The following is an 18,457-nucleotide window of genomic DNA, read 5'->3' as shown; positions in this document are numbered from 1 at the left end:
ACTGAGGTCCTCCATCAGCCAGCTCCCCACCATGACTACCAGCCCCCCCACATCTCCATCGGGCACACAAAACTCAAAACGGTCAACCAGTTTACCTATCTCGGCTGCACCATTTCATCAGATGCAAGGATCGACAATGAGATAGACAACAGACTCGCCAAGGCAAATAGCGCCTTTGGAAGACTACACAAAAGAGTCTGGAAAAACAACCAACTGAAAAACCTCACAAAGATAAGCGTATACAGAGCCGTTGTCATACCCACACTCCTGTTCGGCTCCGAATCATGGGTCCTCTACCGGCACCACCTACGGCTCCTAGAACGCTTCCACCAGCGTTGTCTCCGCTCCATCCTCAACATCCATTGGAGCGCTCACACCCCTAACGTCGAGGTACTCGAGATGGCAGAGGTCGACAGCATCGAGTCCACGCTGCTGAAGATCCAGCTGCGCTGGATGGGTCACGTCTCCAGAATGGAGGATCATCGCCTTCCCAAGATCGTATTATATGGCGAGCTCTCCACTGGCCACCGTGACAGAGGTGCACCAAAGAAAAGGTACAAGGACTGCCTAAAGAAATCTCTTGGTGCCTGCCACATTGACCACCGCCAGTGGGCTGATAACGCCTCAAACCGTGCATCTTGGCGCCTCACAGTTTGGCGGGCAGCAGCCTCCTTTGAAGAAGACCGCAGAGCCCACCTCACTGACAAAAGGCAAAGGAGGAAAAACCCAACACCCAACCCCAACCAACCAATTTTCCCTTGCAACCGCTGCAATCGTGTCTGCCTGTCCCGCATCGGACTGGTCAGCCACAAACGAGCCTGCAGCTGACGTGGACTTTTTACCCCCTCCATAAATCTTCGTCCGCGAAGCCAAGCCAAAGAGAAAAGAGAAATAAAATTATTCCAATATATTTTTTTGTTACTGGTCTGTTAAAAAAGAATTAAAATAAATGTTAGAAAATTACTGAGAAGTTCTCAAGGTAGAATTAATTGCCTTGAGACAGAACTGTAAAAATCAATATGACCTGATCTCAATTAATTTGCTCCCTTTGTCCACAGAAATTTCACAGCCTTGTTTTAGCCTCCTTCTGCACTATATTTTGAACTAACATGTAAACCAACATCAGTTCAAGAAATTGAAAAAGATATAATATGTAATACAGACTGTGATAAATTATTGCTGTTTTGAGGCTTCATCATGTAACATTTTCCAATATGTTACTTCCTGTTCTGTATTGTCACAATGTTGAACGTTGGCCTCTGAAGGAAACACACATTAAGAATGCTGCCATGACACAGTAAGATTCTTTTTTATTCAGTCAAGTTCCCTTGCGTTCATTAGGCTGTGGGATGTGAAAAATATCTGGAATGTCATGTTGGAACTTCATAACACATTGGTAGGCTATACTGTAAATACTGTGTGCAGTACTCATGCAACACTATAGGAAGGGAGTGGTTGGGCTGGAGAGGGCACAGAGAATATTTACCATTTAAAGACAGATGGGAAAAGATGGGTTTGCTTTCTTTGAAGTGAGGCTGAAGGATGCCTTGATATAGGTATATAAAATTATGAGGGGATAAATAGGGTAGATAGATGGTAAGAATCTTTTTTCCCCAAGGTGGGAATATCCAAGATAACTTGGCATATTATTAGGGAGAAAATTTAAAGGGGATCTGAGGTTTTTTTTATTTCTCAGAAAGTAGGTGAAATCTAGAATACACTGCCTGAGGAGCTGCTGGAGACGGAATCTCTCACAACAGTTAAGAAGCATTTAGACAAGCACTTGAATTGCCAAGAGATAGATGGTTATGGGTAAATGTGGGTAAATGAGATTAGTATGGGTGGATGCAACTTTCGTCATCGTGAGCTGAAGGGCCCTGTTGATGTGCAGTGATTCTACTGAGATTTTAAAGGATTGCTACTGCAACAGGATTACCCCCAATAATGTGTTCCTTTAAATTCAAAATTTAAATTTGGAGATACAGCACGGTAATAGGCCCTTCCAGCCCACGAGTCTGTTCCACCTAAATACATCGATTAATCTACAAACCCCGTACGTTTTGAAGGGTGGGAGAAAATCAGAGCATCTGGGGGAAACCCACACAGAAACAGAGAGAATGTACAGACAGTGCTGGGTTGAAATCTGGGTTGCTGGAGCTGTAATAGCGTTGCTCGAACCGATATACTAACTGTGCTGCTCCACTTCATTCAATGTGAGCAAAATTGGATGAACATCTAAAAATCGCTGAAAAGATTTACCATGTTACTGATTCACACTATATTTGTGTTATAGTGAAGGACAATTCAAAAAAATCACAGCTTCGCTAAAACTTGTTCCCAGATTTAATCACAACCAGCAAATCTCTGAAATCTTTCAAAGAGCCTGTTAAAATATAAAACCCTTCCAAGTATTTCCAAAAACTATGCAATGCCTTTATAAACTCTTTTCAAAAAACATATACATTTTCAACAATTTATGTTTTAAAACATTGTTGATGATTTTTAAACTTATGCAATCTGTCCAGTCTTTGCAATTTACTATTTTTAACATAATTTGCAACTACAGTATATTGTAAGACAGAGCCGCATCATTTAATACTTACAGGAGTACAAGCTAAATGCAGCAATGGTAGAAGGGCCCCTGAACCATTTTGGACCTGACAGTGCTTTTCTGAGAACATTAAGCATGAGTGTCATTCACTTAATAGCGAATTTCTTCTCCATGAGAAATCCAGTGTCAAAGAACAAACTGCTGCCCAGCAACCAATCTCTGCCTGCAACTTTGGAATATCTGCATGCACATGAGTGGAATCACAATGTTTCTGTCACCGATATGGAGTAATCATGGTCAATGTGGACAGCTTTGACGTAATTATCTTGCAAAATCCAGTCAATAGATGGTAAAAAGAATAGTAAGCTGTCAACAGTGAGAACGGATTGTTGTAATAAGTCAAAAAGTAGAGTTATTCTTTTTTTCTGCTCCACCGTAGCTGATATAAATCACCTCTTGCACAATGTTTGTTCAATTAAGGTTGATTGAGAGGTCACTTTAGAAATGCAGCATTTGAAGTTATCCCTTTTAACATTATAAGTATGCAGCCTATTTTGTACTCCCTCATTATCATTTCAAAGCCCAAATTGAAGGACAGTACAACCTAAGAATAAAACAAAAACAACAATTAGTTTGAGTCATTTTAAACTGTTCCAAGTTCAGAAGCGTGCTATAAAATGTCTTTAATTTTTCTTTGTGGATTTTCTGTATTCCTAAAATTTGATTTTCACATCCCACTTTATCCTCCTCATTTGTTAGTTAACGTCACTGTCACAACAAACCAGATATGGCCATAATATTAAGAGCAAAAATAGAGTGCACTGATGTTCCTAACATTTTATTGATTTTCTATCAAATATTTGAAAATAGTATAAATAAATGGAAAAATGAATTTATCATCCTAATTTTTTTTAATGTTATGTTTGTATGTTAATTTGCTTGATGTGAAAACTATGAATTAATTCAATAAGTTTGTTTAAGGTAAGGAATTTGAGAGTAAATTAAGTTACGCCTCTGTCAACAATGAATTACTGAAGTTTAGTCACCTTTTTAACAATAGAGCATGATTCGTAACCATTATCCTCCTGACCTCTTCTGCTCACAAAACCCAGCTTGAACTCTTTGCTAGTTCTGACTTCAGCCTCATTACCTTTCATACACACAACCCCTCTCACAAAACTTGCCCCAACACATTTTTTGAATCCTGACTCTCTTGACACTGCCAACACTAAGACTCTCTTTCCTGCAATTCTGTCTAATTGGGCCCCCCCTTTAGACCTGGTTTTGTTTGCACATTCTGCAATAACGGGGCATGCCAAGTGAGGTCATTCAAACTGTAGGGTTTGTTTTAGGATTCTCAGTCTCAGGATTTTAAAAATGCGTTCGGTGATGTGCCAAGCACCAACTAGTTAATTTGCCTAAAGTACCACCCCCCCCAGGCAATATTTCATTTCTTTCATTTCCATGTGGATTTTTGTACTTCTGCGTAGCTGTTTCAGTTCTAAAAAAAACACCCCCAGTTTTCTTAATCTTGCTCTATGATTCTCCATTTTTCTCATAAATCTCCTCCTATCTTCCCCATTAATGTGATCAGAACTATACATGGTACTCCAGCTGTGACAGAGATATTTAATGTAGGTCTTGGGGAATAACTTTCTTGCTTTTCTACTCTATACCTTGGACAATAAAAGAAAATATCTTGTATGCCTTCTGATTGACCATATTTTAGACGTGTTCCATTCCTCACTTTTTCCAGATGAAATTCTATTTGTTACTTCTCTGCTCAACGTAACTGTCCATTTCTAATCATCATTATCCAGTTGATAATTTTCTATATCACCTGTATAATTTTCCTTAATAAACACTCCACCACTAAATCATCAATGAAAGAAAGGGTTACTGAGCTCAGCAGATCTCCATTCAAGTCACAGAAATATTGCAAAGCAATTACATTCTGCTTTCATTGACTTGGATCCATCCTACTACCATCTGACTCCCTTGAGTATTTTACTTTGCTGTAAAAGGTCTATACTGACCATAGTTGATTATTGAATTTCAAAAATTGGACTGCTTCTCATACCCCATTTGTTTCTTGGGCTCCACTGAACTGAAAAGCAGTGACACCTATTCCTTTAACAAATCTCCCAAGTGAAGAAAATTTCAATAATAGCCCATGAAGAAATGCCAAGAAGGATTTAATTATAGCAATACGTGTCCTTTTCAATCCACTGAAAATATAATCATATCTTTTCTTCCCTTTGAAGGCATTCAAAGCTTGCAGCAGGACCTAGATCCACTGGAAAAATGGGCTGCAAGTGCCAGATGGAATAAGGTATAAGGTCCTGCACTTTGGGAAGACAAACTAGGGTAGGGCTTACATGATAAATGGTGGTCAACTGCAAAACAAAAGTAGAACAATGGGTCTGTGAATACAGATGGATAATTCCTTAAAAGTGGCATCACAGGTAAATAGTGTCATGAAGAGAGCTTTTCATTAATCAAAGTACTGGATACAGCAATTGGGATATCCTGCTAAAGTTGTATAAGACATCTGTGCCATGTCCCACTTCTTTGATCCCAATTGTTTCCCTGCTAGGACAGATTGCTTCATTTCCTATATTCCATTTATTTTGAACAGTAAGAGGAACTTCTTCAGTCAGCGGATGGTGAGAGAGCAGAATGAGCTGCCAGATGAAGTAGTGGAGGTGGGTTTGATTTCATCATTTAAAAGAAGATTGGATAGGTACATGGATGGGAGGGTAATGATGGGCTATGGTCTGGGTACAGTTCAATGAGATTAGATGGAATAAATAGCTCGGCAAGGACTACTTGGCTTGAAGGGCTTGTTCCTGTATTGTAATGTTCTCTGGTTCCCACCACTTGTTATGTACTTAAATAAAAGCCACTAATGCCTTTTGAAGGCTCCATTCTCACAATAATTTCTCTTTACTTGAACACTAGAGTGTAACTTCAGAAGAAGGAAGAGGGCTTCAGGGAAAATACAGTAAGAAACAAGGATTCAGGTCCTGCAACACCTCTCATGACCTTGGGATATTACAAAAGAGCTTTACAGATGATCAAATACTTTTGAAGTGTAGACACTATTGAAGTTTAGAAAAATCAGTAACTACCTCACTCGACTTCACAAAAACCAGATTACTCTTTCATTATCACATGCGTGTTATGAGCTCCCACAACATCTTTCTGATAATGACAAAGTAATCCAATTTTTTTATATTGACTGAAGTGGTAAACGTTCGCCAGGAGATAAAGGGGAAATCTTTTGCTCTTCAGTGATGAAAATGCTGTGCAATCTTTTTACATTCACCTTGGAGGGCTTCTTTTAAAATCACATCTCAAAGACAGCACCTGCAAAAGTGTAAACTCATTCTGAGCTGGTCTTTACAATGAGACTTGAAACCACAATCTACTGTCTCTAACTCTGAGGTAAGAATGTCATCCACTAAGCCACAGCTCCAGGTGAGACTCTTAGGCCCATATTTACTTCTGAACTATATTATAATGATAGAAAAATCATCAAGCAATGGTAGGAGGTGTCCTAAAAGTGCTAGTGTAGAGGGAAATTAATTAACATCGATATCAGGGAAGAAATAACATGATTAGTGTAGCATCCTAGAAGTCAGCATCGATGATGATATAAGTCTTTCGTGACTAGGCAATTATGCTGAGTCATTGATCTCATTGTTTTATGTCAATGATCTGTTGCATATTATTACCCAAGAAATGTCCACTAAAGGATGTCAGCTCTGTTCAGCTATGACTGAACCGCCTTGGGATGTGACTTGATCCATGTGCTGTGAGAATAAACCACTTGAGCTTTAGCTCTCACTCTATCAAGTCATGTGTGCCTTGTCTCTGTTCTTTTGACTGTGTATATTAACTTCAAACTATACTCATAGTTTCTCCAATACATAAAATTGGCTATGAGAATGGGATTTTTTGTTGATTTGAGCTGGGAGTGATTGGTCACTAATATCAGAATTAGTGAGCTGAGGGTCGGAACTATCATCATTTAAATCAACAAGTGTGTGCGGTTCAGACAGGTCATCTGCAGATTCCTTACTCCTAGAGTCATCTGGGATCAAATGATCTGCATGAACAACTCTTCCATTGTTTCCTCGTACTCTAACCAGATATGTGAGCGGCCCATTTATTGATACTATAGTCCCGGTAGCCATCTTTCCTTCCCTCCTCTCATTGTTTGATAAAGATCAAATGATTGCATTTTGGGATGTCCCCCATCTCCTTAATCTTTAGCTGTGATTTGTTTCTCTCTACTTTCTGTTTGAGACTGGGCTTCATGAAAGAAAGCTGAGCTTGCAGAATGTGGTTGTGTGGGGTACATTTCTGTCATGAAACAACATGCTTGCTACCTTTTGATGGATGAGTAGCTTCTTGTCAGATTTTTCAAGAAGCCGCTTGAACATTCCTTTTGGCTGAACCTTTGCTGGCTGGGTGGTATGGCAGGCACATGGTGTGGTTGATGCCATTACCCTTGAAGAATGATGCAAACTCAAGATATAAACTGTGGACCATTATCACTTACTACCTGTAAGGACAATCCAAAACAGGCAAATAGGGATCGCAGTGCAGTGATGGTAGCAGATGATGTAGTGCTACCCATCGGAAATGCTTCCAGTCATTTCAAATGGCTGTCTACTGCAAGTAGAAATTGCTGACCTTTGACTTTGGGAAAGTCAAGGTGAATTCTCCGCCATGGCTCAATGGCCCAAGGCCAGAGTAGCAATGGATCTTGTTTAGGTGTGTTATGAGCTTGAACACACATAGAACAAGTGTGCACTGTGTCTTCAATACCCTGGTCAATACCAGGCCATCAAATGAATGATCATATGAGAACCTTCATTCAGCTCATGCCGGGATGACATTCATGTAACTCATTGAATATGTGCTGGTGTTGCACATCTGGGATGACAACTTGTCTACCCCATAGAATGCATCCATCTTCCAAGGACAGCTTGTGTTGAGGTGTGAAATATGGTTGCAGCGATGCATCTCCTATGATTTGCCCATCCTGACAGGGTGTGTTCATACACCTTTGCAAGCACCTGATCTTTTCTCATTCGATCTACAATTTGCTGCGCCGTTACTGGTATCTGATCTACAGTAGTTTGGTGTGTGTACTTCTGTTCCTTTTTCTTGTGATCTTGTGAACACAAAGGTTGCTAAGTTTCTATAACTGTTTCTGTTGCAATGGCCTTAAGTGAACTTAAATGGCCAATGGTTGAGGCGTCATCCCTCCTTAACGAGATTATGACTGAAATTTGTTGCAGAGGTTTAACCTCGGAATTACAATTCCTGTGATACTGGTAACCATGTCTCTGAATGTTTGAGTTGTGACACTTGGTTCATAAAGAATGAGATGATATGAAATATGGTGTCACTTTGTTGGTGATGGTGTGGTGACTAGATTAATGATCCTGAGAGGGGAGGAATTGCCATAACTAGATACTCAGAACTTTAATTTCTTAAATGGGTCAGAATTGAATGGAACATGCATCATGAATAACATATATAGTGTCTCCTGTTCTAAATGCCATCCAACCAACTGCTCTTAGGAGATTGGTGAAGGGCCTTATAAAAAGATACTTATTAACTTAAAACTTATCTAATTTGGAGCCAGAAGAAGTGGTGTATCATCCTTGACTTTGGTGAGTTGCTGCTGTCAGCCTTTAGAGCATAGAACAATGTAGCGCAGGGACAGGCCCTTTGGCTCACAATGTCTCCGCTAAACAAATTGCACTAAATCTGCTGCTTTTGTATGGTACATATCCCTCTCCCTCTAGTCCCTGTATATTTATGTGTTGATCTAGAAGGCTCTTAAATTTAACCATCCTATCTTCTCCCACCTTTCTTGGCAGCCTTTTCCAGACCCCTTTCACTCTCTGTGTAAAAACCTGCCTCACACATCTCTTTTATACTTCCCTCTCCCCACCTTAAATGCATGTTTCGCATTTTTATCTTTTTTATTTCAGATTTATTGTCAGAGTACATACATGACATCACATACAACCCTGAGATTCTTTTTTTCCTGTGGGTGAGGCAGAAATACCACTTATTGATAGTGCAAAAAAAAACAATTCTACACAGTGTACACATTTAAACAAATAAAAAAGCTGTTAACAGATAACAAATGTAAACAAACTGACTGGGCAATACAGAGAAAATAAACAAAAAATAAATAAAGTGCACATGTAAGAGGTCTTAAATGAGCCTCTGATTGAGTTTGTCATAGAGCGTCCGTTGAAGGAGGGATAGCAGCCATTTCTGAACCTGGTGGTGAGAGTCTTGTGGCACCTATTCCTTTTTCCCGACAGCAACAGCATGAACAGAGCGTGTGCTGGGTGGTGGTGAGGATCCTTGATGATTGCTGCTGCTCTCCGATGGCTGCATTCCCTGCAGATGTTCTTAAAAGTGGGAGGGTTTTGCCTGTAAAGTCCTGGGCTGTGTCTACTACATTTTGGAGGGCTTTATGCTCAGGGTTATTGGTGTCCCTATGCAAGACCATGATGCAGCCATTCAGCACACTTTCCACCACACATCTGTAGAAATTTGCCAGGGTTTCTGGAGTCATACCAAACCTCCATAAATTCCTGAGGAAGTCGAGGCACTGACCTGCTTTCTTCACAAAGCCCTTAGTGTGTTAGGACCAGGAAAGTTACTCTGAGATAGTGACTCCCAAGAACTTAAATTTGTTCACCCTCTCCACCTCTGATCCTGAAATGACCACTCAATGGTAAACCTCTGGCTTTCCCTTCCTGAAATCAACAATCAGCTTCTTAGTTTTGGTGACATTGTGTGTAAGGTTGTTGTTGGTGTACCATTCAGTCAAGTTTTCAACCTCTCTCCTGTACGCTGATGTATCATCTTCGTTTATACAATTTACTACCGTGGTATCGTTGACAAATTTGCAGATGGTGTCATTGTTGTATGGAGCCACACAGTTGTAGGTGTAAAGTGAGTAGAGCAGGGGCTTAAGAACACAGCCCTGTGGTGCTACGGTACTGAAGGAGATTGTAGAGGAGATGTTCTTAACAATTTTCACTGATTGAGATCTGGAGGTGAGGAAATGCATGATCCAATTACACAGTGGGGTGTTGAGTCCCATGTCAGAGTTTGCTGATCAGTTTTGAGGGGATGATGGTGTTAAATGCTGAACTGTAGTCGGAATTGTGAATAAAATTCGGACTGTCTATATGTCTCTGACTTACATAATTTTATAAACTTCTATCTGGACACCATTCAGCATCTAATACTCCAAAGAAAACGACGCAAGTTTGTCCAACCTGTCCTTATAGCTAATACTCTTTAATCCAAGCAGCATCCTGTTGAGTTTCTTCTGTATCCTATTGGTGATCAGAATTGCACCCAGTGTTCCTAGTGGGGCTGAAACAAAGTTTTATTTAGCTGCACCATCACTTCCTTACTTTTTATGGCCTGCCTATTGATGACAAGCAAGCCATTCACCCCCTTTGCCACCCTATCTATTTGCATGGCCTATTTAGAATTATTTTACCAGCTCCCCAGTCCTCACACCAGGAATGCTGATGCGTGCTGTGGGTAATATCATGGCTTAAATTAATCTGATCAAGGCCAGCAATATGCCACTAGGATCCCAACATCTGCCTTCAGATGGAGACACGAGAGTCTCTAAAATCGGCGAGAATCCTCTTTTTCCTTTGCCTTCATGGTTGCTGACCCACTTAGCACCTTCAATGTTAAACTAACAATGTTAAAATGAGGCCAAAAGCTTTGGAATTTCAAGGAAAGCATGCAAGATGAACATGTCCCAGCTTGGAATAATCCATTTCTCCCCAGCATTGCTCTGCAACCATTTCAGATTTTTTTTTGCAAAAAGATTAGAATCTATTTCAGATCTGTTTAACAGTGTCATTTAAACACTATGAACCAGATTTTAAAAATTAATTACTGTAATCATAATTAGAACTTCGGTATTTATTCCCTTCCAGTATTTTAGGTCCCATTTGAGGCAAAATGCTGTGCCTTAGATATTGGTTCAATATTTAAAAATCAAACTACTGGAGGGACAGTGGATCAAGCAGCATCTGTAGAAGCAAAGGGGTGGCTGGTTGAGATTCTCCAACCATGTGTTTATGCCCTCTAAATTCCAGTACCTACAGTCCCTCATCGCTCTGCTTCGATATTTGCCCTTGTACTCCACAGAAAAGATCTATTTTTGCCCATCGACAACTTTCTGTGCTAAGGTGCAGAATCCCCAGCGTGAACAATGATCAGAAGCCCATTTCAAATAGAATGATTGGTTTCGTGTGCACTGATCACTCCAACAGACAGAAATCAGCCTTTTGATAAATCCTATTTCTGATGTGATGAAAGAAGAGGTCTTCAAATCACAAAGCAGATTGCAGTCAATGACACACTTTGAAGTACCATTGCAGTGTTGTTTTGGAGGAAATATGGCAACAAATTTATGCACATGTAATGTTGCCCAAGGAATCACTCAGCATGTTTATTAAATATTCAATGGAAAATAGGGCAATTTTCACTGATTACAATAAAGAACTATTGAGTTGTCACCAATGTTTATCAATTTCATGAATAATAAATGCCAAAAAACTCCAACATTCATATCATTTGAAACACATATCTGCAGATAAGGATAGGCATAAAGTGAATATTCAGTGATTTCCTTTTATTCTGTATTTGATTAAAATGCTTTGGAAAGAGACCTGTAGGACAATAGTACTGGGTTCGAGCTCTCCCCTGACATTTAACTGATCTTTATTGCTTTTCACATTTTCTTTGACATGGATATTGTAATTTCTTTATGGACCTTTTACGAATAATACTTTTAATATTCTTTTTGGAGTGAAGCCACCACCTTTTACCCAGGGTAGGTGTAGCAAACACCAGACGACATCCATACAAAGTGAAGAAAGGAAAGTTTAGTGGAGACAGCAGGGAGTTGTGGCTGACTGGAATGTTGCCAGGGATGGTGTTGGCGGTTAGAGCATTAGGGGCATTTAAAAGACTCTTAGACAGGCACATGGATGAAAGAAAAATAGAGGTTACAAGATTGGGAAGGTTCTGCATTTTTTTGGGTCGGAATATACAGGTTGGTCCAAGGGCCTGTACTGTGCTGTAGTGTTCTGTGTCTATTACACCTTTTCATTCACTCAATATCTAAATAATGTCACTCTTTAAAAGAAGACAGAGCAATTATTGAAAATATGGTCATGGCCACTAAATTGGTTCATAGATTTTGTGAGTATGATATAATTGCAGGAGAATATATCACTTTGTCTAAATTACTTCCAGTTATACCAATGAGGTTCATTTTCAAACTTTGTTGCCTTTAAAGCATTCAGTATTTACATAGAAAGAAAAAGCAAATCTGAAATATTATGTTTGTATCATCTACAATTAAATTTGCTTTGATATGATGTGTGGCAAAATTAATTGAATCAATGCCCTTAGGATTGCCTGAACAGAATTGTATCGATTTTCATTATGTTCATCTGAAAAATGAAACCTACATTCCTTTCATTTTACATATCACATTCAACATGGGTTAACACATGCATGTTATTTGTAATGAAGTAATACCAGACAAACAAGCCCAAATACTTAGTTTTAAAACTAACTTTATCTTAATATTGTTTAAGGAAATTCTGGAAAACAATATTCATAATCAGTGCTGGAACAGTGTATAATATAACTCGTGTATGGGTGTTGGAGAAAGATGATTGTAATCATCAATCTCATTTCTTACCCTTTAGCGACACTCGTTCCAGGAACTGCATTTCTATCAACAAAATATATTTCAGTGGCTGTCTGTAATTGTGGTAGGAAATTAAAACAGTTAATCATAGTTCTAACTTGTTTTGAACATTAACTGTATTTTATGCTGTGATTATTGACAAAATACATTTAACAATTATCCTCTTTAATCTCAGGGAAGTAACCATTAGAAATGTACATTCTTTTTATGCTATTATGTGCTTTTTGTAGTGTTGGTATACAATGTTATCTTTTTCCATACTCTACTAAATTTTCAAGAGATTAATACATTAAAACTCTTGTTGGCCTGAATTTAAAATTTATGGAAATTTTGATTTTTCATTCAGTTGTGTTACTAAATCAGATTGGGAGATGCCCTCAAAATGAAAGGAATGACAGATCAGGATTAGATAGCACTAGGAGAACCTCAACACAATTCAAACAGAACTTGCCTCGTCCAGTCTCCATCTCATTGAATGTGGTCTTCAGCCACTAAACCAATGATCTTGAAAATCTCTAAGCTTGACAGCATATGGCCTGAGTGGCTTTAACTCATGAGAGTTATAACGGGCAGATTGTGGAGGCACGAAGATTGAAATACCTAGCAGCAAGAAGCCATATCTTAGGACCACCTCCACGTAGGTAACAATGAGGCCATTTTGGAAGGCCTTGAATCTGGGAAAAGGAATGGGAAATACGGTGGAACGCTCCACTTCCCTTTAGCTGGGGAAATAAATGAGATTGATGATTAAGCCATTGGTTAAAGTAGGAATTGGGCCAAGATGATGTCATCTCATCCCTTTACTTATTACAGTAAAATCCCTGTTATCCAGAATTCAAGCAACCGGTAACCTTAGGCAATTGGAAAAAAAAAATCACAGTAAATAAATGGGTGAAAAATACAGATGTTTAAAATTGGCACACCTCACTATTAGTTCATTCACACAACACGCCGTCTCAAGCAACCAGAAAATTGACTTATCCGGCATCTATTAATCCCCCTTTGGTGCTGGGTACCAGGGGTTTCACTTATGGTTTTTACATAGCCACTGCATAATGGGAAATTTTTGAAAATATCCCGCAGCTCAGGCTGTGTAAAAAGTTCAGAACAGAAATGAGAGACCCATTCCAAAATTTTTACTGCCACAGGCGTAGATATTTTTGCGGACTGTCTGCAGTCTAAACTGAACTTTAGGTGGTCTGAAACATTGTGAGGTAATTCACCCACTTCAAAATTCATTATTCACCTGTCATCTGGCCAGTTCTGCCCTGTGTCTGGCACATCCTCTCACCGACCACTGGCTGCAGAACCCTCTCTTGGAGTGACTGGTGGGGGAGAGAGAGAGGGAATAGGGAAAGGGTATAATTGATGGCTTGCAGTACTCCCTGAACCCCCTGCATTGCAAAAATCCCTCCGCCCAAGGAAACCACTCCCCTTTCATTGCTATTGTAGATCATTGTAATTTTAATAACATATAATGTAATTACAATCACAGTAATTGCAGTTTGTGCTGTTTTTAAAGTGAAGTAGATGGAGCAGTTTCTGGAGCACCAGGCATTGTGGGTAATATGGACACAATTGCCTCTTGTGGAACAGCAGAGATGGTTGACGTCCATCCACGTCCAGGCTACGAAATTACCTCAACTCAGGTATTTAGTGAAAAAGTCCTTTCTGAGTGAACGGCCACTCCGGAAGGTAAGTGTGAAAATTGTTGATGGGAAATTATCACAGCGGCTGTTTAAAAACGATAACTGTTTCAAAAATAAATTCTTAACTACTCCCCTTGCTACCTGCTCAGTAAAAAAAAACAAGTCAAACTTAAAGACTGATTACAACAGGTAGGTCTTAACTTACCTTTGAACTATGTTCCTCCTAAAACCTTTCACTTTCAATATGAGGTCCTGTTGTGGTTGTAATTTGTTCCAAAACATTTCCTTTCATTGTTATAAAAGGAACAACTGAAATATTTCATGAAACATTCATGTAAAATTTGTTATTTATCATTGCAATATTAGGAATTAACAGATGGCTTAGATTTTCTTAATGGTATCCACTATCTATTTGTTTAAATGCACGTTTTTAAATTAATATCATATGGATATGTACATCCCTTCCTACACAGCAGAAGATTCCTATCAACATTAACTGTTAGAAGATCTCCTCTGTTAATACATCACTCACTGAAGTTGAGGACCTATGGACAGTACAGCTGAGACTACTGACGGACAATATCAAAATAAGAGCTTGGTATAAATGTAACAATAAGATAGGATTGTAAAGGAGAAAACCTGACATTATCAAAAGTAGGTGCAAAACTATCAAAAGAGAACAGAAAATAAATTGTGCAAATAAAAGAAAACAAATCCATGAATGATTATCATTTCCAAATAAAAACTGCAGAGGTTTCAGATAGTTATTATTTTATCTTTTAAGGACATGGTTGCAATACGTGAGTGTCATCGTGCAATCATTTTTGTTTTAGTAAAAGGGTTTTGATAGTTATTTGTACACACGTGCTCTAACCCATACTCTGTACAGTTTGATGGATGCCAGATATCTCAATAAAATTGCTTAAAATATCCACAAAGGCTGGACTTCGATCCTATATTTTGCAGCCCATTTGACACTCCAGTTTTTTTTTTAATTTTTGTGAACTCAATTTTAGGTATATTTAGAAAGAACTAGCTGCTTCAGTTTAAGATATAAAACCCCTGAATGGATGAAAGACAGGTTGTAATTTAATGTTCAAGGGAAAACAAAAGCTCATCTTTGTGCTGCTGCTAAGATTGACGAGTAGTGCAGATTATCTGGGTGGAATGGTATCTTGGATAATGGGTATTGACAGAAGACACCAGGCACGTGCACTTCAGCAAAGCCACTAATTCAGACTTTGAATAATGTCTGGCAATAAAAGCTGAGTTAAATAAATGCAGAGAATGAACTAGAATGAGGTTGTCAGCAGCTTGAAAAGTCTAAGGTTCTGCTTTTGAAATGTCATACAAAATAAGCCAAAAGGTTTTAAAGAGTTTTTTTTCCTGAAATAGATTTAATTTCAAGCCATACAATAAGCAATGCTGAGACAAAATATATCCTTTACTACTTTATAGTTCTCAATCATATTCTCATAACTAAATAACCAAGTTTGATTGTTCAAAACGAAAATGTAAGAGATTTAGTATTTTCAATATAATCTGTGAAATGCCATTTGTGGAATAAAAGGATTGCAGGCAAGACCAGCATGTCTTCATCCTGAAGTGACCTTGAAAAGTGTAGCAAGCTAGTCTATGTAAGGCAGCTGTTAAATGTCAACCATGTTGCTATGGGCCATAGAACAGATTTCATTCTCTCATGCCCATTAGTAAACAATGCTTTTTTAATTACTTTCTGGTAGTTCAATGGTGAGAATGAATGAGACTAAAATTTTGTATTATCAGTTTTACCTGCCGTGCATTTAATGCCCCACATAAGCTGGTTCCAAGGTAATCAAAACTAAGATATGCAAATATTTACCAATAATGCCAATAATGTTGCAGGCAGATTTTAGTTGGAAAACTGCAAAGGATTTTAATGATAGAATTATCAAATTCATCTTTAGTATTTTGGTAAATTCAAGAGTTGCTCAATTCTTTTGTTGGCAGTACTGTTCCTACAATTAGAACACATACATCATGCCCTTGCAACAAGATCACCGTGCATACTCCAGACACTATATGACCCATTTTAAGTGAATGAGCAGAATTCAAACCCTAAAGTATAATTAAATATTTCACTCATTGTGTCTCCAAAGTCCAAATACATTTTATTTTGGAAGACATGCTTGGTTGAGCAATATGTATTTTGCTACACACTTCCATGATGCTCAAAGAGCTTTCCTATATAAAAATGGTAAATTTTGGAAACTTTTCAGTGCAGACTGAAATCAAATCTGGCAAAAAAAATTGTGGTGTGAAAATCACACCCAATCAATTTACATCTTCCGACAAGATCTTTAACAAATCTTCTGATGTTTATTTTTTATTGATAAATAAATATAATCTGCTGATGCTGGAATTCATAAAACCAAAAAATTATGGAAACACTTGCCTGAAGAGGCAACATCTGTGGAAAGAAAAAAAAAACAGTTAACACTTCAGGTTGTCAGAACTTGGAAAGAAAGGTAAAATGGTTACATTTTTTGCAGGACAAAAGGTATCATCAAGCTATCAGATTTTTAAAGCTTATATAAGGCACAAGCCAATAGTATGATGGAATAATTTACATTTAGCTAGATGATTGAAGCTCATAACTACCTGAAACAAAGTTTGATGGTTTCAAAGAAAATGTTGTTACTAGACACCTCGTGATGGCAAAATGGCTGCAGTATATGGCATTTATGATATGCTCTGAATAAATCCATTAACATTTTTTAAACCACCTCCCTAGCTCGAAGAACAAGGCAGCATATTCAATGGGAATTTTACCACCTTAACATCCTTTCCCTGGTGATACACCAGCCCGATTTGGCAATGTATCCCTGTAACTTCAGTTTTGTTTCATTGAACTCCTTTTTTTTTAAAAAAAAACTTTATTTAAAAGAATTTAGACAACTTACAATCAAACATAACAGAAAAAAAACAATTTTTTGTATATATAAAAAGAAACAAAAATCAAAAACCCCGCCCACCCTCTCACCCTTTCAGCCAGCCCCCTTAGGGGAGCCAAATATAAAGATAATACAGTGATTATAAAGAATATTTCAAACTATTTCTAAGTTCATATATTCCAAATAGGAAGACCACATTTTAACAAAAAATGAATAATTATCTTGCAGATTACGTAATTTTTTCCATAATAATACTATTTCTCAACTCATTATGCCAGTGTGATATATTATCCTTCCAAGTACTAGCTACACATTTTCATGCTACAGATATGTGATAGTACAGATCTATCACCAGTGTATATAGTTACAGTATCTCGACTGTGCTTACAGCGATTGGCTGAGAGCTTAGCCACGCCTACTGTCTGGGCCTTAAAGGGTTGTGTCCCTAGCCAGGTCGGATCATTCCGGACTGGTCGGCCACCTGTGAAGAGCTCCTGTCTTTTGCTAATAAAAGCCTTGGTTTGGATCAACAAGTCTTTGATTCTTTCGACGAGCTCTACAAGATAACACTAGATGTACAAATGCAATTTGAAATTTATCCAACCCTACTCCTTTCAAAGAAACCATATATCCCAACAAAAAGATTGATGGGTCTAACAGTAATTTAATCTTAAATAGTTTTTCCAAAACCAACCTAATTCCTTCCCAAAATGGTTGTACTTTAAAACAAGACCAAACAGCATGTAAAAAAGTTCCAGTACATAGTCCACATCTAAAACAAGAATCCAAATTACTAAATCCATATTTTTTCAACTTCTCTGGAGTCAAATATAACTGAAGTAAAAAATTATAATTAACCATTCCATAACATACATTCGTCACTTTAGTTATACTATCAGAACACATAACCTCCCAATTATCTTCTAGAAAAATATAGGTTAAATCACTTTCCCATTTAAGCCTAGATTTTTCCCATTCTGATTCATCCAGACTATCCTGTAATAATTGGTACATATCTCAAATATAACCTTTCTTAAGTACAAAAGAAATCAGACTCAAATATCATCAACATGGGTAAATTCGGGGAGGAGTCACGCGATGGAGTAGTGGCCGGACGGTGAACTCCAGCCCTCTCCAGAAAAGTCGGGAAAAACAAGAGAAAACACAAAGGCACAGAAATAAAAGTTACAGAAAAGTGAGTATAAAGGTGGAAAGAAGATGGCGACAAAAAAAGAAAAGTCGAAAGCAACGGTAAGAAGAGAGGAAGAGAAGACAAAGGAGGAAAAAGGTGAAGGCCTTACCTGTCCGAAGAGGGCCGCTGCGGAGAGAGAAACCCGCTCCCTCAGGTCGGTAAATAATGGACTACAAAAATGGCTCGCAGAGCCGAGCAAAAGTGCGCAACCGCGCATGCGCGAAGTTTCGCGCATGCGCGATGCGAATGAAAAAAAACACACCGATGGGAGGGGGGACCAGCTGGGGAGTCGATCTCCACAGCCGGCAACGACAGCTGCAGAACACCTGCAGC

At 38.5% G+C, this 18,457-nt stretch overlaps 1 long non-coding RNA gene across 1 annotated transcript; it reads right to left on the bottom strand.

Annotated features, from left to right (window-relative positions):
* Positions 1 to 2,460: 2,460 nt before the first annotated feature.
* On the bottom strand, positions 2,461 to 14,300 carry LOC138743017 (uncharacterized). Its single transcript, XR_011344596.1, has 4 exons — positions 14,205 to 14,300; positions 13,597 to 13,675; positions 12,342 to 12,403; positions 2,461 to 3,155 (listed from the first exon to the last, which is right to left on the bottom strand). It is a non-coding gene; the product is annotated as an uncharacterized lncRNA (long non-coding RNA).
* Between the last annotated feature and the right edge of the window lie 4,157 nt (positions 14,301 to 18,457).

This window comes from Narcine bancroftii, chromosome 9 (genome assembly GCF_036971445.1).
Source record: "Narcine bancroftii isolate sNarBan1 chromosome 9, sNarBan1.hap1, whole genome shotgun sequence".
In the NCBI taxonomy this organism is placed as follows: domain Eukaryota; kingdom Metazoa; phylum Chordata; class Chondrichthyes; order Torpediniformes; family Narcinidae; genus Narcine; species Narcine bancroftii.
This window is presented reverse-complemented; position numbering and strand designations above follow the sequence as displayed.